This window comes from Anas platyrhynchos, chromosome 2, assembly GCF_047663525.1.
Source record: "Anas platyrhynchos isolate ZD024472 breed Pekin duck chromosome 2, IASCAAS_PekinDuck_T2T, whole genome shotgun sequence".
NCBI classification, from domain to species: Eukaryota; Metazoa; Chordata; class Aves; order Anseriformes; family Anatidae; genus Anas; species Anas platyrhynchos.
The window spans coordinates 38,714,383-38,737,665 of record NC_092588.1 but is presented as its reverse complement, the minus strand read 5'-3'; the positions used below and the strand labels follow the sequence as shown (position 1 = coordinate 38,737,665).

The 23,283-nt window shown below is 36.3% G+C and overlaps 1 long non-coding RNA gene across 2 annotated transcripts in view; it reads right to left on the bottom strand.

The window, feature by feature from the left end:
• The window catches only part of LOC106014754 (uncharacterized), a 46,368-nt gene extending 23,335 nt beyond the window's left edge, over positions 1 to 23,033 (bottom strand). For both annotated transcript variants that reach the window (XR_002398894.4, XR_001186319.5), the window contains exon 1: positions 22,858 to 23,033. This is a non-coding gene — a long non-coding RNA (uncharacterized lncRNA). The remainder of the gene's footprint in view (positions 1 to 22,857) is intronic.
• Positions 23,034 to 23,283: the final 250 nt, after the last annotated feature.

Below are 23,283 nucleotides of genomic sequence, written 5' to 3'. Positions count from 1 at the left end.
ATTTTATTTATAGCCACTATCATTTTGCTTTTGCTTTTAGAACATGTTGTGTAGCTGGAGGTTGGGTTCACAGATTGAAGAAGATCTTTTCCAAAAAAAATGTGGTGTTAATACAGCTGAATGCAAAACTATACACTCAGAAACAAGGATATATGGTATATTTATATGAAAGATGGAGGGAGAAACAAAGGGCAGACATATATTTTAAGGCTGTGAAAATAACATGGATATATGATTGCACATGAACTTGTAAGTGCTAGACTGGAAGGAAAGGCTGCTCATAATTCTTGGATAAATAATGGGAAAAGTAATTAGGAAGTAATCAGGTGAGATCCTGGTATACATTTCTAGTGAGATTAATAGGAAACTAATCCTTGATTCCATACTTCAGACAATGATAGAAATTGGAGAGGGAAAATTGGAATATGAAAATATTATAGGTCCTGAGAAGACACCTCACAGTGAGGCATTTAAAGTGTCTTGTTTACTTAAAGGGAGATCAAATATCTTAACCACAGACCCTAAGTACCGGGGAAAAGATAGTAGATATTAATGGGTTATTTAATCTAACAGAGAAGTCATAACAGGAATAAAATGACTGAAAGCATAAGACAAGCAAAATTCCAATTTTAAACTAGGCCCAAATGTTTCTTAAAGAACATCCACAAGACATTAGAATCAAACCCTAAGAGGAATGGTGGCTTTCCTGTTCCTGCATGTTTTCAAAAAAATGCTTCACACTAGAGAAGGAGACATATTTTAGCAAAACATAAAACTGTTGTACTTAATACAGAAGCTGAACAAGACTTAATGACCTATGATTTATAAGAAGTCACACTAGACTATCTACTAGTCCCTTCTGGACTCACATGCTATGAATCTATGAATATCTATGAAAATGCTGAGTTGTGCATTGTCTCACTCACTTCCTTGCAGAAATTGTTTTTCTCCTTGTCTCTAAGAAAATACAGGTTCTCCAATGCTTTGAGGGTAAAGTTCTGCACTGGTCAAAATTGAGGGGGAATTCATGGATGTGGCGAATGTTTAGTAGGCATTACCTGTCATCTTGAATTCATATCACACTGGCTAGTTGTGTTGAATATCTGTGCTGATAGTTGGCATGGTTCTGGTAAATTTCTGGTAGAGTACTAAATAAGATAATCATTTTCTCTTCTTCCTTGATGATTGGGATTGCATATCTTACTATTGCCTTAGTTCTTTAGGCTATTTTTTGGTCTCAATCCCTTTTTGGAATTTGATAGCATATAGTACAGCAGATGTATAGAAACCGTCTAAGTTTGATCCCATCAGAAGAAACTGTGTTGATTTTAATATCTGAAGAGAAACACAGATGATAGTCAAATGGATGAAATCCATCCAAGACAAACTCTTCATGTCTCCAAGGATTCAGAGACAGCAAAAATTGCAAACATTTATAAATAGAAAAATAAATAAGGTAAAATAAAGCAGAAATTTAACTTAAAAAAAAAAAAAAAAAAAAAAAAAAAAAAAAAAAAAGTAGACCTTCCTGAACAGACTTCTTGGGAATATGGATACAAAGATAAAGTTACGAAGACAAAAATCGTGACAAGTTTTAAACAGAGAGCTCTATAATCTTCACAAAAATTGACTGAAGCTGGGTGAGAAAGCAGCTCTATTGGGATAAATACAGTGCTCTGTACTTTTGCCAGGAGCACATTATTTCATTTCTAACAGGAGTTTAGCCGTTGCCCTCCATGGAAATGCTGAAAGACAGTAGCACTTACAATCTGCTATTTCCTCTCAGAATTAATCTTTTCCTGGGATAGGTGTAGGCAGCTGATTTGAGCTGTTATCATTTATATGCCTATGAGCTGAGTTTGGTGTAATCAGTATATGTTTCTCCGTAAATTTTATAGCAGTGCATTGCATTTTGTTTAGAAAAGAATTAATACCATGAAAATTGTATCACTGTAAACAAGCATTTCATGTGCTACAATTACAAATTTGTAAGATTTTTAACATCTCTCTATCATGCCATATTGATTTTACTTTCGCTAATGCTCAGTTCCAGTCCTCTAGAGTGCTTTTTATACTCCAAAATATCTTCCTTTCCTAATAGAGTAGACTAGTTAGGAAAAGGAGATATTAATCCAGTAAAGGTCACATCATCTTGGTTACAGACAGCCAGTAAAGCAGAATTCTTATCTGTAGCAAAAGGGGATGGTACAAACCTGAAAATGTTTTATCTCTTTTTATTAAAAAAAAAAGTAATAATCCATTTCTTTACTGTTAATCCCTAGAAATTTTCACTGTTCATTTTAATGTCATGCTAACTAAGTGGAATTAATCTGACAATGGCCAACCTTGAACCTCTAACCTCAGAATTTTACAAAGTAAAACAATTGTTTCCTTGTTCAACAACTTTCATTTCTTGAAATGTATTTTCTGAGCACTTCTCTACCGTCAACCTGAAATTCCATTTCTTTGCAAATTTCTGTATCTTATAGTTAAGTAACTGTACTATACTACTTATCATGAGCCAACTGTCTGTTCACACTTTGCAAATGTAGACAAAGACAAGTCCTGCCTTGAGGAGCCGCTAGCTGTATAAGACTTATATAGTCTTATACAGTTCCAACATGAATGGTACATATGTTTACAATAAATTTGTCAGGCCTGATATTGTGAGTCATCACAACCAACACTTACAAGGTTAGTATTGTTGATTTCAAGTATACTGCTTATATGACTAAATTGTAATGTGCAAAAGTGCTTGAAAATTATGTTCCTAAAGTGAGGATTTTAAAATGTGACAAGCAATAATTATATTACATTTGATAAATGACTGACTTGGAATGCTTGGAAACAAATATGCTACAAAGAATGAAAATGAAATATTCATCTCACAAAGGTGATCCTCCTGTAATATGAAAATTGTGAAGAATCAGAATTCTGGAATTTTTGGTGAAATAAAACTGTCCCCCCTTAACTGCTTTTTACATATTGAAATGATTGATTAATCCATACGTCATGAATTATCAACATTAACATGTAGTTAAGACACTTTTAGGGTAAAATTGAGAATTAGATTTCTTTGGGTTTGTTTTGAGTTCACAAGTCAGAAGCTGATAGGTAACGTTTTCATGTTACAACTGAGTGAGGTGCAGAAATTTGTCTCTTTCACACAGCAATATAGAGTAATATCCCTCCAAGGTGAGATGAAGAGGCAGAGAATTAGAATAGGAAAGGAGATGGCTGAAGGTGAAGAGGGAAGGACGCCCCCCTGTTGTCCTTCAGGCAGCTTTCTGCTATGCACAAGCCTTCCTCAGTGGTTCACAGGGCACCCAGGTAGCACTAAGCCATTGTTTCAGTGATCACTATATATATAAGAGCAATGCAAATAGGACCAGTGACCCTTGGTCTTTTGTAAGAAATCACAATCCATGTGCTGGAGAGAGTTTCTAATGTTTTTGAGCTGCTACTGCCTCCTACCCAACTTGCCGCCCCATACTCATTAGTTTTCCACCTTCTTATACAGTGAGATCATACTTATACTACAATCCAGCACAGTGTCGGAATCCAAAATCTAAATCAGAGTGAGCTATCTTCAGTTCTGAAATTCATATAACAGTAGCAATATGACAGAAGTTGGGTTAAATGATGTCATCAATAGAAAGGACTAACTGTCTCATTACAGTACTATGGGACCCACCATGCATGCTATGGCTTAGCAGTACCCTTTTACTTCCCCAGCTATTGAGAATGTTTCACTGTTTCCCAAGTCATCATGGACATCTGGTCTCTCTTTCTAAGAAAATAGGGTAGTCCAGTCTTGTCCGATTCAGACAAGTGTGACAGAGCATTTGAAGCAGGAGCACCACATGGAAAGCACATTAGGAGTCAGAATCACTTTGGCTTCAGTGGTCTTCACTCTCAGATGTCTCAGATGTCAGACCTTTGCAATCGTATTTTTCCTTGTTCTGAAAAGATTCTACTAAGGTATTCTGGTTTGTGTTAAATCCTGCAGAGAATTGGTGCATTCTCTTTTGGCCCTTAAACATACTCATTGCTTCTTTGGATTTCTCCTGAGCTAGATTTATAGATTCTTTCTCTGGAATTGCCTTTCATGTGTTCAGGTGTGCTTGTTGTCCCCAGATCATAACCCTCACTAAGTACATTTAATGATCTTGTGTACGACAAACATTTCTTCCCAGCACACTCAGCAATAAAAAGCTGCAATGGTGTTGGCAAAGTTAAATACACTGCAGGAGAAATATCTGGTTCCTTGGTAGATTTTCTGTTAAAAAAAAAAAAAAAAAAAAATCTCTTGGAGGTAAAGATCATGATTTTTCTCCAGACAGACAAAAATTTTCTTTCCAAAAGGAGGCATACGCAAGTGTAATTCAATGGCTGGATAGCCCACAGCATAGCAAGGTGCTGCAATGATTTGAAGAGGCATTCTTTTGCTGACTGAACTTTTTTGATTTCTGCTGTAGCACATCTTCACAATTTTCCACTGCACCCCACCGCCTGTACCATAGACACTTTTCCTCTTGATTTGCTGGATCTACCCTACATCCATCTGTGAGATTTTGCCCTGAAAAATTCCTGCCAGAGCCAGTTTCTTGCCTAGCCAGTTTCCACGGGTGTCAACCTGTGAGAAGATCCACAAAAAAATGCTGCCGCTGCCCAAATTCATGCTTCAAGTTCTCATGATCACTGGCTGTGGCTGGAAAAGCTAAGTATTAATATTTCTGTTTGTACTGGTATTAGGATTAATATATATATATTAAAAAAAAAAGAAAAAAAAAAAGAAAAAAAAAAAGGCTTTCAGAAGTGGTGCTGCTACTTTACAGCTTTACCATGTCTTTTTTCATCAAGTTAAACAAAGGCAAAGGGCAAGTTTTGGAGTGGGAAAATGAATTAAATACATCTTTTCTGCCTTGCAAACAGTACAAAATACTAGTCCAGTAAAGCAGTGGAGGTCAGGGAAAAACAATACCTGTCTAATATGCCGCGAGAATCTCTCAAAGTGCTTCCACTTTTCCACTTCTTATACTGTTTTCACCAAACATGCCATTTGCTCTGCTTCAGTGCAGCAGCCAGGCACATTTTCAAAGAAGCAAATTAAGCTCTTCCTCATGAGGACAGACTGACTACAAGTGTGACTCCAAGTGGCTATGTTTAACAAATTTTAAATGGTGTATACTCATCTGAATAAAAAATAAATAAAAATAAGGCAGCTTAAGACAGTAACAGAAATATCCCAGTGCTAAATCAAAATAAAATTGGAAAGTAAGGGTTTGATGCCGGAATGAAAAAAAAAAAAAAAGGAGGTGGGAGTGAGAGGGGGTGAAGAGAGTAAAACACTGAAGTTAGCAATTGAAATGGAAACACTGAAATAAAATAAGAACATAAAAACAAAAAGCAAAAATCTCTTTGGTCCCATAAAGTCATAACAAAATACACAAGTGAAAATGTGTGTCTTCTGTTAATCATGCCAAATGCCAAAACCTTTTCAGTAAAAGGTTTGCCAAGTTTATCCTTTTTTATTTATTTATTTATTGTAGGTAAATTTGTATTTGAAAAGGATACTTAAATGGTATTTAGGAAACAGTGTAGTGCAGAATAAGAACATGAGAAAGCAAAAAGTCAGAAATAGAACAAAGAAGAAAGAGAGGAATCTTTGAAAAGAAACTGGAAGAAATACAGTCATTTTCAGGTATGTAGCTAACACAATGCCAGACAGATATCATTTGGTCTGTATTGAAAGAGCTGTTGCAGAGATTGAATTCATCACAGCCACATGGGTGCAGCCCTCCATCTAGGGTAGAAGCTGCTACTTCTTTGTGTTATTTGGATAACACTAAGATCTGAACACAATGCGGGTATGTGATGTTGTGCACTGCTTGTTCATGATGCTTAAGTCAAGAGTAGCTACAAGAACTATTTTCTGTGTAACTAGTAATATATGCATGTAGTTATAAAGTTTGAAACACAGCAAACTATGTAATAGACAAGACACAATGGAGAAGCTTCCAGTAGTCAGAGATTTTAGCAACACTCATGGTAAAGAAAGTACAGGTATTAGAAATCTTATACAAACAGCCATGGCTTTGTTATAGCATATTATGCTGTCTGCAATCCATCACTTTAATACAGACATTTGCTTTTCAGTCTGGAAATAAGAGAACCACTAGTATTTGTTATATTCATTCAGTATCTTGAAGAAATAATCTCTTTTGTGTCTGATACAGCACTGGTTCTGTTCCCTATTAAGGTAGATGTGCATGGGTGAAAAAAGATGAGACAAATATGACACTGCTTTCATGGGAGGTGCAGTAGCTTTGTCTTTGCTCATGGAGAAGTAGACAAATTTTATTGTACATATTTCACAGATTATCAAACTTAGTTTGTGACAATACTTACAAAATGACCATGCAAAATAATTATATATCAAGGCTGTTGGAGTTATATTCTGAATTATAACACAGTGATGATCTATTTTTATATATTAAAACCTAAGTAACATAATGAACACTTAAATAATCTTTCAAATCATTTCAGAACCCTGGCTTTTGTATAGCATAAGTTTAGATGTTAAAATATAGATGCAAAATTTCTATCTTTAAAATGTTCTTATGTAAATCTCAAGAATACACAGAAATGTGGAATATAAACTCAGGGATATGACAGAGCATGGTGAACAAATGCTGTAAGCGCCATTTCTAAAAACCTGGCACAACCATTTTCTGGCTTCAGAACGAGGCAAAAGCTTCCTTCCTTTATCTAATACAGTACCATCTATATTCCTGCCCCCTTTAAAAATGACTGACTCTAAGCATGAGCATGGCTAGTAGCAGCAAGCTGTTTATAATATTTGTCTTCCTCTTCTTTCTTTTTGTTCATTGCTCCAAGCAAGCCTGAAACATTTCATGGAAGGTCTTCCCCACTGTGAAAACCTGTCAATGTAGTTTTGCAAATATAGTGCATTTCCTTGTAACACCACCACATAACACTGGTATAAAACCCAAGGCAGACTGGAGAAAGGGCTCACTGGACAAGAAAAGGGGATGCCAGGTGCCTGCGATGTCTGGAGGAGATGCTGTTACCCATCACAGGCACAAGCTGCTGGCCTTTGCGATTTCTGACTCCAGTGCTACCATGGCCCAGAGATTTTGGGGCATGAGGCAGGCAGAGACAGTACCAGTACCAATGGTGGGACAACATTTGGACAGCAGGAAGCTGTAAATGAACAGTAGTTCTGTCTCTTGGGCAACCTAGCTTTCCTTTTGCCTCCCCCTCCACATTTCATTTTCCATTACGAATGCACATGCAGAATTTTTAAGACGCTTTATACATGTTTAATTCTTCAGCTGTTTTATTTTCTTTTTAATCTTTTGTTTTCCTTTATGTCTCTCTTCTCCTCCCCTTTCCCTCTGCACTATATAGCTCTAGTGAACATCGATAAAGCAATGCTGGTTTTAAGTCTAGACAGTTATATTCAGATTATGAACACCTAGGCAAAATTTTTGCTAGGAATTGATAGGTTGGTTAACCTAAAAATTGAGATAATTTTTAGTACCTCTAAAAGCAGGTATTTGAACTCTGTTTCTACCCAATCTAATGCATAATGAAATGGGCTGAAGTGGTACCTTTTTCTTTCTGCACCTATTCTCATTGCAATTGTTCTCTCAGAAAGTGATTTGTTTTGTGCTGCTTTCCATTCACATCACGACCCAATCAAACCACAGAATATAGGAAAGATCAAAGTAGTACAGCATACTCGCCTACAGTAATTCACAGAATATATGAGGCATTAAAATTTTCATTCCTCATTCTCGTAAGAAAGACTATAAAGGTAACAGAAAATGATGTAGAATATGAATCTGTTCTTGAGACAATGATTGTATCAAGAATGGGAAACAGTATAAACCAACAGACCCTTTCTCGTTGCTATCTTTATCACACAGAAGGCAGTCCTTGCTTGTGTCATTCACACTTTTATTTCCTTTTCATATTCTCTTAGTATATTTTTCTGAAACAGCCAGCACAACTGAAGAAAAAAATCTAACACGCATTTGCAGAGGGTAATAATTTCTTCTCTTGAAATATCTGGTTTTACTTAGATAAATTCATCTCAGTACGTAATAGAAAAGAGGTGGTCAGGAAGAATAAAAGTTGTAGTGAAAATGGTTTAACACACATTCCTGATCTGAACTACATCTACAGACCAGATCTTAAAAAGCAAAAAGAGTCTGAAATTTGAAATGAATAGTCAATGAATATTAAACTCTGGTACCATTCCATGAAGTCATGCTCTTCAAGTTCTAAATGTTACCTTGCAAGATATGTACAAATATAAAGATAAACCAAAGAAGATCTTTACAAAATTGTTTTTGTTAAAAACAAAAGAAGACAGAAGCTAAAAGAGAGAAGCTAAAGCTTCTCTCTCTCTGTCTTTTAATTTCTAATTTGAATGTGAAAATCGGGTTCCATATTCTAAGGATTTCTTCCAAGGCCTCTAAGTTACTGTAAGCTTTTGGCGATTTCAAGGGATTCTGGCTTAGGAATTATAAATTACACAACACTGTGACCAATAAATAAATAAATAAGAAAAATACTGGTGCATGAGCTGGCTATAACATTTCAGCTACGTGCCACCAACACTTGAGGTACAACACTGTACATTAGCACCATGCTTTTGAGATGGCTGTTGCAAAACCTGGAACAATTTGGCTCTCCTGATACCAAACCATTTTAATACATGCTTACCTTTATCTGAAAGGTCCCATTTAGTCATGATTCATATTTTAAAATCATTCATATACTTGTTTATACCGACTCCCACTGTGAGATTTGATCACTGTTGTTCTGGTCTTTCTGTCCCTAAGGAGTGGTCAGGTAATGTCAGAATTTTAACACCATATTGACTCATTTCTATTTGGCTGCTAATATTCATCATCACTCATACCACTGCTGATTTTGGGAGATGTATTTCAGAATGAAATTATTCCGCTCTGGACTTCTAAAAATGTTAGTACAAATTCAGTTCAGGTACTGGACTGCACAAGTTAAATTAAAGTGCCTTGAATACCTGGGAACTACAACTGCTTCTTATTTCATATTTCATAACTGTCTCCTGGTCACAGTCAAGCAAGCATTTATGTCTTTACCTAATTTAATGTATTCTGTATAGTCCAATGCTTGTGTGATAATCATTGTTACAATTCCACTCTTTCTTAAGTTACACAGCATTTGCTAATTTAAAATACCATCATTAACTGAATGTGAAACTCATGTCATATTTTCATCTTTGTAGGACAAAAACCTTGTTTACTGCAAATAGTCCTGCACTCAGATGTCCTAAAAAGAAATAATATACAAAGTAGCATGTCAGGTATGCTAAATCTTGAAAACAATTTTATTCAAGGAAAATAGACACATTTTTAACAACCAGAGAAAAATAGCTAAATCCACTAAATTTATGTCTCATCAGACTAGGTAGTATATCACCCAAATTTTGGTTAGCTAGACTTAACTGAGATGGCAGTCTCCACTGACTGTGAAGGGACCATCTGCTCACCGTGAGAATCTACATGTCCACTGAGAGTATAGAAAATCAATAGCAAATATTAACACTGTCTATGCACTTTGTTAGCACTTCCTTTGTATTTGGTATTGATTTCAGACATTTTATTGGTAGTCCACCTAACTGCATGGATTTATATCTTTTAATCGTCTTCTTAAGCTATAGAAGTACTAAGAAATCATAATGATAGAGTTGCAAATATTTCCCATCTACTTGGGATCTGATCTTAAGATTTATGACATTTGCTTCCCTCATGAGTGTTTGGACATAGAAACATGTGAAAGAGGACTGTGATCATCAGATGAACTTACTTGTAGTCCAGACATCTAATTTGCTTTGACATCATGAGTATTCAGGCAGAGTTCATGTTTCTGTCAACATTGTCTGGACTGCGACAGAGATTTAGAAAAGAGATAATGTCCATCTCTTGAGAACAGAAACTCTCTGAGTAACGCTGAAGATATAGTGAGAGTAAAACACAGGGGACTTCAAATAGGACTCAGGTACCTTGAGTACCATTGGTGATAGGTTAGTTAGCTGGTCCTGGGAAGGGATATTTCATCAGGTAGACATGCAGGCAAGAAGTAACTTACCCCAGTTGTAATGGATGTTTCATGTTAGATAGGGACTAATTAGGAAAAAAAAAGAAAATGAAAAAAAAAAAAAACTTCCAAATGTCTAACAACTAATAGATAATATGTATCTTATTACACACCCGTTAAACATCAATAGAGCAGTTTTAATAATGTATTGGCATTTCATTCACATAAAGCTGTTATGTAAGCCTAAATTAAATCCTTATTTGTGAGACTTAATTTAAAGTGACTGTTCTCTCTAATGAACTACCAATTTGTTTCCCCACATCACATGTACTAATTTGTGCTTATGATGATGTCTAAAAATATATGGGTACCAAATGTGGTTATGCCTTGTGCCTATCATCTTTGAGGTACATCCTGTAAACCATTGCAGTTTTCTCTCTAGAGACAATGTTTTACATCATACGATCCAACACCCCAACATTTTATCAGACGAATTTATTGTAATGAGCACAATGCATAGCTCTAGTTAATCTGTCCAAAGACTTTCTACTCTTCAGATAAGATCAATCCTTATTCTTATATTTTATAAATTGTTCCCAGATATCAGATACCATCAGCCTTGTTATTTTCATACTGCAGTAAACACAAAAAAGAAGGAGACATAAAAGGTAAAAGGCTTTTTGCAACATAAAAGAGAATACAAGGTTGATGTATCCTTTGCTCATGGTATTTTTTGGCAAAAGATACAATAATGCAAGTATCTTTCTGATTGATTAAAGTATTGAAGCGTATTCTTTGCTTCATAAATAATGCTCTATTACTTTTCTTCAAAGACAAGTAAACCTTGACAGACTGACCTTTTTCAGGGCAGAGAGTTGTTTCAGTGCCATAAATTATACTGTAAAACGAGTGGAAATGCTACTGAGAAGTGTGTGACAAAATAAGATTAAAGATTACTACACACAAAAGATTGTTGTTTTATTAATGGAGTCCTGTCAGTAGGATGAAAAATTCTCAGCTTTTTACTGGATGCTGAGATCACGTCAAACAGAAAATTATGAATGCATTTTCTAAAAGGCAACCAAATGTGTCAAAATAACAATATACTGATTAGTTGCCCTCCCCCTACTTTTATGTATTCACTTAAAACAATTTCAGTGCTTTTCAAATAAAGTTTAAGTGCTGCAGTTCAGCTTGTAGTTCTAAAGGATCATACAGCCTGCTGGCCTGTGATGTTACAGGCAGGTGTATGAACATTACAGGAAGACACTTTACTATAACAGAAGCCTAGGCATCTCTTTTGTCAGGATATATTACACCAAGAGGAAAAGCATTGTATTTTTGTGTCCATTATTGTATCCAATAAGCATGCAGTCTGAGAAAGAAAGCAAGAATGTCAGAAAGCATGAAAAAGAGAGATATCCATGGGGAAAAACAAAAACAAAACAAAACAAAAAAAAAAAAAAGAAAAAAAAAAAGATCCTAGCTTAAATAAGAATCATTAAAGATTTCTTAAATATTATTTGTTAACTTGACAAATGACTTTGTCATTCCAGCATGTAAAAACCTTGTTAAAATGAAAAAAAAAAAAAAAAAAAGTAACACAGAAGCTCATGAGAGCTGTTGAAAAACACCTGAAAGACAATGCAGTTATTGGTCACAGTTGACAAGGGTTCATGAGGGGAAAGTCCTGTTTGACAAACTTACTTTGCTTTTATGACAAGGTCACTCACCTAGTTGACCAAGGGAAGGCAGCTGATGTAATCTTTGGAATTTCTGAAAAACTTTCAATATTGTTTCTCATGGTATCTTTTTGGACAAATTGTCTAGCATACAGCTAGATAAATACAACAGGGGGAACAACTGTCTCACAGGTTGGTCTCAAGTGACAATACTGAATGATGTTACATCAGGATGGTAGCCAGTCACAAATGGGCTCTATTTTAGGGTTAGTTCTCTTTAATGCTTTCATAAATGACTTGCAGGACTTGAAGGTGTACTAAATAAGTTTGTAGATGACACTAAATTGTGAGGAGATGTTGATTCTCTCAAGAATAAAGAGACGTTGCAGAGAGATCTTGACAAATTAGAGAGCTGGGCAACAACATGAAGTTTAACAAGAGCAGGTGTCGGATTCTGCACCTGGGGTGGGTCAACCGTAGGTATATGTACAGATTGGGGGATGAGAGCAACCCTGCAGAATGGGATTTGGGGGTTCTGATCAATGGCAAGCTGAGTATGAGTCAACGGTGTGCCCTGGCAGACAATAGGGCCAACCATACCCTGACACAACATTACTAGCTGGTAGAGGGAAGTGGTAGTCTTACTCTGCTCTGTGCTGGTGTGGCCTCACCTCGAGTACTGTGCACAGTTTTGGGTAGCACAATATAAGACATTAAACTATTAAAGAGAGTGCAAAAGAAGGCTATGAAGATGGGAAGAGGAAAGCCGTATGAGGAGCAGCTGAGGTCCCTTGGTTTGTTCAGCCCTGAGCAGAGCAGGCTGAGGGGAGGCCTCATGGCAGCCTGCAGCTCCCTCACGAGGGAAGCGGAGGGACAGGCGCTGAACTCTGCTCTCTGGGGACAGTGACAGGACCCAAGGGAACGTCATGGAGCTTGGACAGGGGAGGGTCAGGCTGGGAGTTAGGGAAAGGTTCTTTACTGAGAGGATGGTTGGGAACTGGAACAGGCTCCCCAGAAAAGTGATCATGGCTCTGAGCTATGAAAACACTTCTTGAACACTCTCAGACATATGGTCTGATTTTTGGGTGGTCCTGTGTTGAGCCAGGAGTTGGACTCAATGATCCTTGTGGGCCTCTTCTAGCTCAGGATATTCTATGATTCTAAAATGGAACAGCTTGATGTGTTTATTTACAGGAAGACTGTGGGTTTACTTTGCTGTATGATTTTGTTTTATTTTGATTCCTTTCAGTCAATTTACCTGAAAGTTCTGATCAATGGCTTTTAAATCAGTGTCATTTATTGAAATGATAAATAATGATGAGAACTTAAGGAAAATGGAATATAACACAGAGCCTAAGTAATCAGCATAGAAATCAAAGTTTTTCTTGATGTCTGAATCAGGACACATTACTCAAATAGTAATAATAATATTTATAAATAATAATAATAATAATAATAGTGCCCTGGAAGAAAACCCATACTACAGAAAGTTGTTATAAATCATTATCCAGTGCACACCATTATCAAGATGATTGGATAAGATGCCCATGTATTGACATTCATTATCATTAGTAATAAAAGCCTAGATCAGAATTGTTTTTATTACTGTAAGCCCTATAACAATGACAGAATATGTGTCAGATGTTATAAACACATTTCAAAAGACATGGCAGTTCTTGTATATAATAGCCAAAGGCTAAAATAATGATTAGATCGAATGAATTTGCTCACAACTCCCCATCTAATGTAAATGTTACTTCATACCTGGGGCCACCCTTTGGGTGCTGCACTATCCTGGGTGAACTGCAGAAGGTGGCCCCTGTCCTCTTTGCCCATTGATCTCTCATATTTCTTTTTCTGTTCTTCCTTTACTTTTATTATTATTATTATTATTATTATTATTATTATTATTATTATTATTATTATTATTATTATTATTATTATTTATTTAACTTGCCATACTGAGATCAAGAGTCTTATAAGAAAAAAAAATATATATTTAACTAATGCTTGTTATCTGACCTTTTTGTTGAATCTTCTTTCTTTTTATATTTCCTAGAGACCCTTCCCTTTCTGCTAACAACTAATCTCATCATACGTTTTCCATCCTGCTTCTCCAGATTTGTTCCCTTCAGATTTGTTCTCATGAAGAATAAAATATTTCCACCTTTCTGAATTTTGCCAGTTATTTCTACTTGCTGATTCTGTTCAGTGCTCTTCACACACAAGCCACTATGGTTCTGGCTCTCAGACTGTCAGTTGTCCTCCTGTATTCTCCTCTACATATCTACATATAAGCACAGACCTGGTGATTTCCAGCTCTGCCATCTCCATAACACAAAATCACTTTTCTCTGAAAAACATGCAAACTCATCTACTGTTCTCTTCATCCCGCTGCTCATCATGTCTGTTCATTATTCTTTTTAGGAAACACCTAGATAATTTAATAAAGAATTACATCTGAATTTGGGAACTCTATGAACTTTTCATTTATAATAAAGATCTCATTCTTATTTGTAAGATTTTAGTCATACATACCTGTACATTTCCACACAGCTCTATTAATTTTATAGCTCTTGAATATTAAATAATTTATCACACACCCATATTTGATCTGATACTTTATACACATAAATACCAGCTGACCTGCACACACCAACTTCATTCACAAGCACTCACGTAGACATGGCTGTAACCCCTAGACAGCCATTCCCTCATTCATAGATTACCTGCACTCCCAGACTGTATGCTCTACATGTAAGGCTTTCCCATGTGCCAGCAGGCAGAGGAAATACTCTCCTTTGTCCTCCACAGAGTGAACAGTACTAGTCTGGCCTTCCTGCATTCCATGGCTTGAATGAATCCTACCTGATTTGTTAGACAACCTGAAGGAGCAAAATGGTATGGTTTCTACATACCAGACCTCTTGCTGAGGTTGTAAATGTCTTTTTCTAAACATCTGGAATACATAGATCTGATCTGGTACACCAAGCTGTTGAGCACTGGGTTTAGGCAGATGATTTCTGAGGGTGAAAGAGTCAGGAGAAGATGAGGATGGGATGGAAAAGATCTTGTGTTCTAGGCTAGAGCTATAGCAAGGAGAGCTCATGTCAAGCATAATGGACATAACAGTGTATCTTGAAGACACCCTTGGGGAGGAAGCCAGTTCACAGTTTTTCAGATGGCTTATAAATTGGATAAATAATGTGTGTTTATATGAAATCAGATATGAATTTTGCAACATTTGGAATACTATACTGGAGAGTGCCCTTTTTCAATGTTCAACCAGCTCTGGTTTATTTTATTTGGCTGTTTGGTTTATTTTCCCTCTTGCCTTCTCTATTTTGTGGCCACATGGTCTGTCTGTAGGGTGGAGTCAGCTCTCTTTATTCCAGATGTTTAGAAAAAGACACTGACAACAAAAACATGTATGCACAAAGGAAGTTTAAGAAGCCAGGTAGTGGCTTGTACGTAGTTTCAAAGCTTCTGTCATTCACTAGAGTTACACACACTTACAGCAGTTATTTGGAAACCATGAGTGCTGATACAAAGAAAGACTCTTTTCTATGCCAATCAACAGTAATCAGTTCATCCATATTAACTATGAGCTATTTGGATTTTCAATAACTTTTAAACTCTTATCATGTTGCAGCACTTATGACTCAGGGATTTAGAGTACATCTTTGATGATAAGCATTGTTAAATTGATAGCCAAAGCAATGACTCAAAGTGAAACTGGGAAAAGAACATTGCAGTAACTATGTATACAGAATGCAATTGAATGGGAAAAATGAGGTGTTACTCTGATAATGTCAAATACTGGAACTTAGTTCATTTTGGTTTTGTAGAGAACAAAGTTAAGGGTCTTCTGGAATCATACATAAAATAAAATGTTGTTTTGTTTGACTACATGTTTGTAGTCATAATCATTTTAATGACATTTAAATTCTCAGACACACGCTGTCTTTCTCTGATATTCCTCAGATCTTACAAAGAGCTGACATTTTTCTCTGGACTTAATTGCAGTTATCTAATTAATGTACAGAAATCTTTTATGTGTGCACTTAATGGTCACTTGTACTCCTTAAATTCATAATGCTTCACTATGCTGGTCAGTATGATAAAGACAAAAAAAAAAAAAAAAAAAAAAAAAAGCCATTTCATTGTGTGTCTTTACTTAGTCAATCCTGACCTACTTCAGAAGAAAGAATGATACATCCACGGGAGCCATTCTGCTCCCTACAACCCATTCAGAGAGTGTGAGAAAATTTCCATACCACCACATTCTTAGACATATTGAAAAATCACAGCTATACTCTTTATAAAGAAAATGAGCACTATTCAGCTAAATTAATCCCAGAAACAATTAAGAGATAACATAGATGAATTTCCCTCACCAAATTTTAAAATCAGTGTGCTAAGATAATTCCAAGTTACATAGCATTTTGTGATTCCAAGAATTACATTCAGGCTTGGATATGTTTTGGAACATTATGCCAGGCTACAGAGCCAAAAGGTTTATAAAGGAGATGGGAATGCAGTAAAACTCAACTTCATTTTATTATTCTATCAGCTTAGCTTGACCTACAGCAACCATGCAAAGGGTTTCTATTAGACAGTTCCTCACTTGCTAAATAAATTGGACCAAAGATTATTTTCTTGACTGAGAAAATTCTTTAATGTTGGCTAAAGAAGTTCAGCTGTCTATAAATATTAATGTACTTAGTAATAAATTACACACATGAATGGCACTTTATTACTTGAAACTAAACTATTAAAAGCCTTATTTAGATTGCACAGAAAAAAAAAAATAATGTAATTAAGGTCAGCTAAGCAAGGCCAACCCTACACACACTAAATGTCCTAAGCAAAATCTGGACTCCATTCATATCTCTCTACTCATAACCAAGTGTTTTTCTCACACCAAACTGTCTCAGCTATGAACCCAGTATTCCAGCTGCATCTTTTACTCTTGTAAAGTATTTATTTCTGCTCACTCACCTGGACCTTTAGTTCATGCTTCTGATTTACAGTTTGTGAAAGGACTGTAAAAAGAACTACTGAAATAAATGTGGTGAAAAGGATTCTGGGATCCATGTGAAATCCAGAGATATCCACGCTTCATGGCAGAGAACAATCCCTGAGATTCTCTGTTTAGAAGAACAGAAGAGCTAAAGGACTGATGGAGAGAAATCTTTAAAAACTGACAAATTTAAGCATTTCCTTCACTATTTCAGTGCCTGTATGGCACCCTAAAATCTATCCTCATAGACAAATGACTCTTAAAGTCAAAGTAAATAAGAGGAAAGAAATATGTCTTATAAAAAGAACATTGCTTTAAGCAGACATTCTTACTTTTCTGTATTACAGTATCATTTGGAGTAAAGGCAAGCATGTCACCATCTGAATAGGTTTGTGCTCCTGTGTACTTTTCTGGTTTTATCTGGATGAACAACACAGATGAAAAAATATGATTGGAATTCTCTTATTTATTGAGCAAAGTTGTAAAAAATGTTCACTCTGTTCTAAAACTAGGCCTAAAGGCATATCTGGGCTTGCAAAACTTTTATTATAAGTGATGGAAGGAAAGGAAGAATCAAAACTCAGTCTCAGATGTGCAGCTGAATTTGAAAGGGTAAAACAGATACTTAGAAGAAGAAAATGTGTTTTTGCTGATCAAAATTAACTTGAAAGTAGTGGAGAGCCAGAGATATAGTGCAGACAGATGCCCAGCTGAGTTTAAAAAAAGCCACTTAAGCATCTCAGCTAGTAGGAATCCAGTCGTTTTTGAAAACACTGTTAAGTGCCTGTCTGCATCTACAAGAAACAAAACACTTTAAAATACTGTCCCTGAGACTATCACCATGAGGCACATTTCCTCAGGCTCTTATTTTCTCATCTTTCAGGCCACAATACCTTTTCTGTCAACTAGAGTTCCATACTACAACTGAAATGAGAGTGCTGAAAAATGCTGTGCTTTAGCTCACAACCACTATTAATGGCCAAATATTCTGCAAATGCTCATTCTGATTTAGAAGAATACTCTGACTGATTTAGATTAGCTGTTATAATCCCCTAAAATAATGAATCCATGTCAGAAAAAAACAGTAAGCAATGCAAAGGTTAAATAATTTGATATGAGGATAATCACTTCTTCCTGTTTTTTCTGATGGCATCTAATTTAATTTTAGTAAGAACATAAGAACATTTTGAGTGTGTCAAGAAATGTATATAAACCAGGCAACAACTGTTTACAAAAAGTTTTATGATAAAGACTACTTAAATAACACTGGTAGAAACTGAATATCACTGGGGCTTACTTGCTGTTTAGTGGAAATACAGTATTTTCTTTTTCTCCTGAATTTTTAATTTTAAAGTCTTTAGAATTGCTTGAAATTGCATTTAGATAGTAAAAATACGTCCATTGGCATGCAATAGATAATTATACCCAGGATGGTATATCTGCCAGTATTCAAAAACTGGAATACTTACTAAGCCTAATAGTCTTAGATCACTGACTAACCTTCCCTGTGGTAGACAAACTGTAAGAGGAAAAAGAAACAGCACATTTTCCTCTGTGTTTCTGGCCGTTACTTCTGTTGAATAGGTGGCTTCATCATTCTCTTACTCTGTTTGTAATTCTAGGACAATTGCCAATGACACATTCTCACAACTATTCAAAGGCATCATTCAAGACTTGTTTACACAAAAATTGCCAGAGAAAATATTCACCTGAAACACAGTTCCCTTTTCTCTGTGGTCAGTGCTACCCATCAGAAGTGCTAAGAATTTTTATTATTTTTTTCTGTAGCAATTAATAGGAAATTGCCACCATCCATCATTTTTAATACAACTGATATTCATATCCACTAGGGAAATATATGAAAGACAAATACCCAACTTGCTTAAGGTTGATCTCAAGGTCAGTCAAAATGATCCACAGGAAACATTTACAGGCAGCTGAAATTGCTTATAATTTGTCAGTAATCTTTTGGAGCAGTCTATTTTAGATAAGTTGTGTCTTGATAATTTGGAGTGGCCAACATGAGTTTTGATTCAAAGAGACAGGCTTTGAGTAGGTTAAATGAAAGAGAACGCATTTATGTAATCTTAAGCCTTCCAAGGCAGAGAGATCAGTGGTAGACATCTCCCAGTGGTGCTCTCTTATGCTGTGTGGGTTGATGCACTATTTTGATTTAATACCAGATTATAGAGCCATAACCTTGTATTTCTTTTTTGTTTACTGAAAAAAAAAAAAAAGTACAGTGTTTAGAAAAAAAATGTTGCTTTTTTATGTTTAAAGAAGACCTGTCAATAGAGCATATCTGAAACAAATGTATTTCAGAAGCACAGAAAACCTTTAAATGGGGTGTTCAACTGTTTTTAATAAACATATTGGAAATGTCACTGTTTTTCCCATATGAGATGATGACCCATCACTGTAGAAGTTTTGCATACATGAAATAAGACACTAAGTAAAACACAGCCATTGTATAACTATAGCAGGAAAACACATTGAAAATTCAGGAACATAAACTCCTGGTAGAAAAATAAATATGTATTTTTTGTTGTGCTCCAGAGAGGAGCGATTTATGGATCAAATCACCAAGGGAGTCAAAAGAACAGTCAGAGCAAGTATTAATATAGTGGAGCAGTCATCCAGTGTTAAGATTAAAGGAAGAGAACTAGAGGGCATTTTCATATTTTTTAATGTTAACATTCGTCAGCTATAAAGAAGGATAATATCAGATACAGTCAAATAGATTCTATGATTTTGGACACTACACCCTCAGCACTCAGAATTAACCTTTCAAAATTCAGTCCTTTGGGGATTTTTTTCTCCCACATGTTTTCTTTCACTTTTATCTTTAAATGAAAATACACCATGCCTAAATATTAGAATAGTGGGTGCTTCCAAGCAGACATAGATTCATACATAGGGGCAGTTATAAATGAAGAGGAGCCTTTTTTTTTTTTTTTTTCCCAGAGAAATTCCTGGGAAAAAAAAAAAAAAGTTCCAGAATTCATTCATATTCTTTTGCATAAAAGAGGCTGCATATGTTAAAAGAAATTCATCCCAGTGCAATTTTCTTATGGATACTTTACAGTCTTCAACAGAGTTGCTTCAATGTGAAGAAGATAAAAAGAATGTGCTAAATTGTTTTATAATCTCAACAGTATTTGTTGTTCATTTTGCTTAACATTCCAATTCATTTTCATACAATTTTTAAAGCAACACAGACTCCTATCAAAAATGTTAACTTCCAAGAAAAATTGTGTTCCTTTTATTGCCCTAATAGTTGTCCTCTGCACCTTTCATAGAATCATAGAATCATTAAGGTTGGAAAAGAGCTTCAAGATCATCTGGTCCAACCATCACCCTACTACCAATGTCACCCACTAAACCATGTCCCTAAGCACCACAACCAACCTTTTCTTAAACACCCCCGGGGACAGTACCACTACCACTTCCCTGGGCAATTCATTCCAATGCCTGACTACCATTTCTAAGAAGAAATTTCTCCTAATTTCTAACCCAAACCTCCCCTGGTGCAAGTTGAGACGATGCCCTCTAGTCCTATCACTAGCTATCTGTGAGAAGAGACTGATCCTTTTCAGGTAATTGTAGAGAGTAATAAGGTCCCCGCTGAACCTCCTCCAGACTAAACAACCCCAGTTCCCTCAGCCGCTCCCCATAGGACTTGTGTTCCAGGTCCTTGACCAACTTCCTAGCCCTTCTCTGGACACACTCCATGGCCTTGTTGTCCTTCTTCCAGTGAGGGGCCCAAAGCTCAACACTGTACTCAAGGTGCAGCCTCACCAGAGCAGAGTACAGGGGGACGATCACCTCCCTGGTCCTGCTGGCTACACAATTTCTGATGAAGCCAGGATGCCATTGGCCTTCCTGGCCACCTGGGCACACTTCCAGCTCATGTTCAGTCGAACATCAATCAGTACCCCCATATGTTTTTTCTCTGCACAGCTTTTGAGCCACTCTGCCCCAAGCCTGTAGCACTGCTTGGAGTTGTTGTGACGAAAGTGCAGGACCCAGCTCTTAGCTATGTTGGACCTCTTCCCACTGGCCTCTGCCCATTGATCCAACATGTCCAGGTCCCTCTGCAGGGCCTTCCTATTTATCAACTTTTCTGGGAAACTTAAGATCAAATTTAGAGTGGAATGGAATGGAATGGAATGGAATGGAATGGAATGGAATGGAATGGAATGGAATGGAAAAGTTCAGTTAAAAGGAACATAAAAAGATCATTGAGACCAACTGCCTGACCACTTCTGGGCTAAACAAAAGTATTATATGCTAGACCTGGTGCCATCAGTGCCTTCACTGACAGTTTTGTTTGTTTGTTTTCCCACTGGAAATAGTTTCAGTACTGAATTTTATGATTGCATTTGTTCTATTTATTTGATTTGTTCATTTATGTCATGTTATTTTGGCAACTGAGGAACATCCAATGGCAGAGTAAATCATCCATTCCTTCCAGCAGCCATTTCCACATGTTGGTTCCCAGTTCCTAGTGGCTGAAGTCTTTAAGTCCACAAGGTTCCACTTCATATTAAAGAGTTTTATCCCATTGCTTTCATTCAAATACTGGAGATGCTCCAGTTCTTTCTAACTCTTCCCTTTACCAGTAGCAGATTTCACCAGCCACCTCTTATTCACCATGCTAAAGTCACCACTGAAATTTTTTATAACATTGCTCCTAGCAATGACTAGGAGGGACTTCCATCAATAATTTTCTTCTGGCCAAAGTTTTCTTTTCAACAGCAGTCTGCTTTCATCCTTCCTATAGCTAGCTCTTTAGCTGTTCAATGATCTTTCTACTCTATCTACTGCAATGTAAATAATAATTTCCTATATTTTACTACATCAGATACTTTACTGCATAGATACTTTCCTGTTTCCTATTGAAAAACTCTGCCATCTAAAAAGAGAAAGATGACAGTTTAGTCTGACACAATATATCTTTGGTAAATTTGTATTTCATTGTAAGTTCATCACTATTTATTACTATGGTCTTAAACAACTCTCTTCTTCAAAACTTATTTCTACAGTTGGAATAAAGTAATGTTGAGCTGAGAAGTGTGTGTTAAGCTGGTCATTTTCATTTCACTTTTAAGTACTAAATGTGTTTTTTTATTTTCTGATTGCAGAAAACATGATCTACACATATGGATAAATAATGTAATTATTAAAATATTTTTTTTTCTTTTATATTTTGCAATTAAGAAGTTAGGTTTATAAAGATTAAGTTGATCATTGTCTCACAAGTGTAACTGAAATTGCTTCAAAGTGGATGTTGGCAGCTTTAATAGCTACTTGTATGTTCCAGTGAAAATGTAAGTAGTACTTAAATGATATATAAACTTTCCCCCATTGACTGTATGCTTACATTTTCTTGCTACTGAAATATTTGGCATGGATATTAACATATGTCCCTTCAACCTACTTACTAGTATGTGTTTATGTGTTTTTTATTTTATTTTATTTATTTATTTATTATGTATTGCTACTGACGTTTTAAAATCAGTGTTATTTAGATGTTAAATAACACTTCTATTATTAATGCTTATACTCCATTACTGTTAAATATTTGTTGATCAACTGTTTCAAAGTATGATACCATGTCTTAGTCCACTAATAGCAAAATTGCCTTTCCCACGGAGGGCTGCAACAAAGCCTACACATTACTGAGGTACTACTTGTTAGGAGTTACCAGATCTGGCAGCCTAGCACAGGTGAGGCCACTGCATCTGCATGCCCACAAGTCCAACCAACAACATGGCTGGGCACGTGTAGTAGGTGCGCACACACACACATATATGGACACTGCATATGTCCAAATCAACATGACCAGCCACACAGATAAACACTGGTAGACTCACAGGGTACTCACACAAGCACACACAGCACCTTGGCTGAGCAGAATGAAGGTCCATGAGTGGCAAATATTTGTGTTTACATATATTTATATACATATATGAACATACATATGTGTATGCATATATGTCTATATATATATACACATATGTACAGTGTGAATACCTCCAGTCTTCCCAGCAGCTGCCCCAGGATCCCAGTATCTCCAGTTGCTGACACTTGGGTATGCAAGCACCAGGGTCTGAAGTCCTGCTCCAGCTGTTGGTTCAGACCCTGTCATAAATCCCTAGTCCTGCTTGACACCTGCTATCAATCACTCCCTGGCCTAGAAACGTTCACCTTTTCCAGTTGCTGGCAACATGAACATGTGAGCCCACATGACGCAAGGTCCCAGCCAAGTTAATGACACTTTTGTCCACTCATTCTGGTCCCTCCCTTTGCTTGTATTATGGTCCCTCCCTTTGCTCCCATTGCTGGTACACAGATCCTTCAATCTGTGGTCTGACTGTTTGCTGGCACTCATGACTCCATGCACACACATGCACACAGAGAATCCCTCACTTGCGAAAGTACTTAGAAATAGAGTTAAAT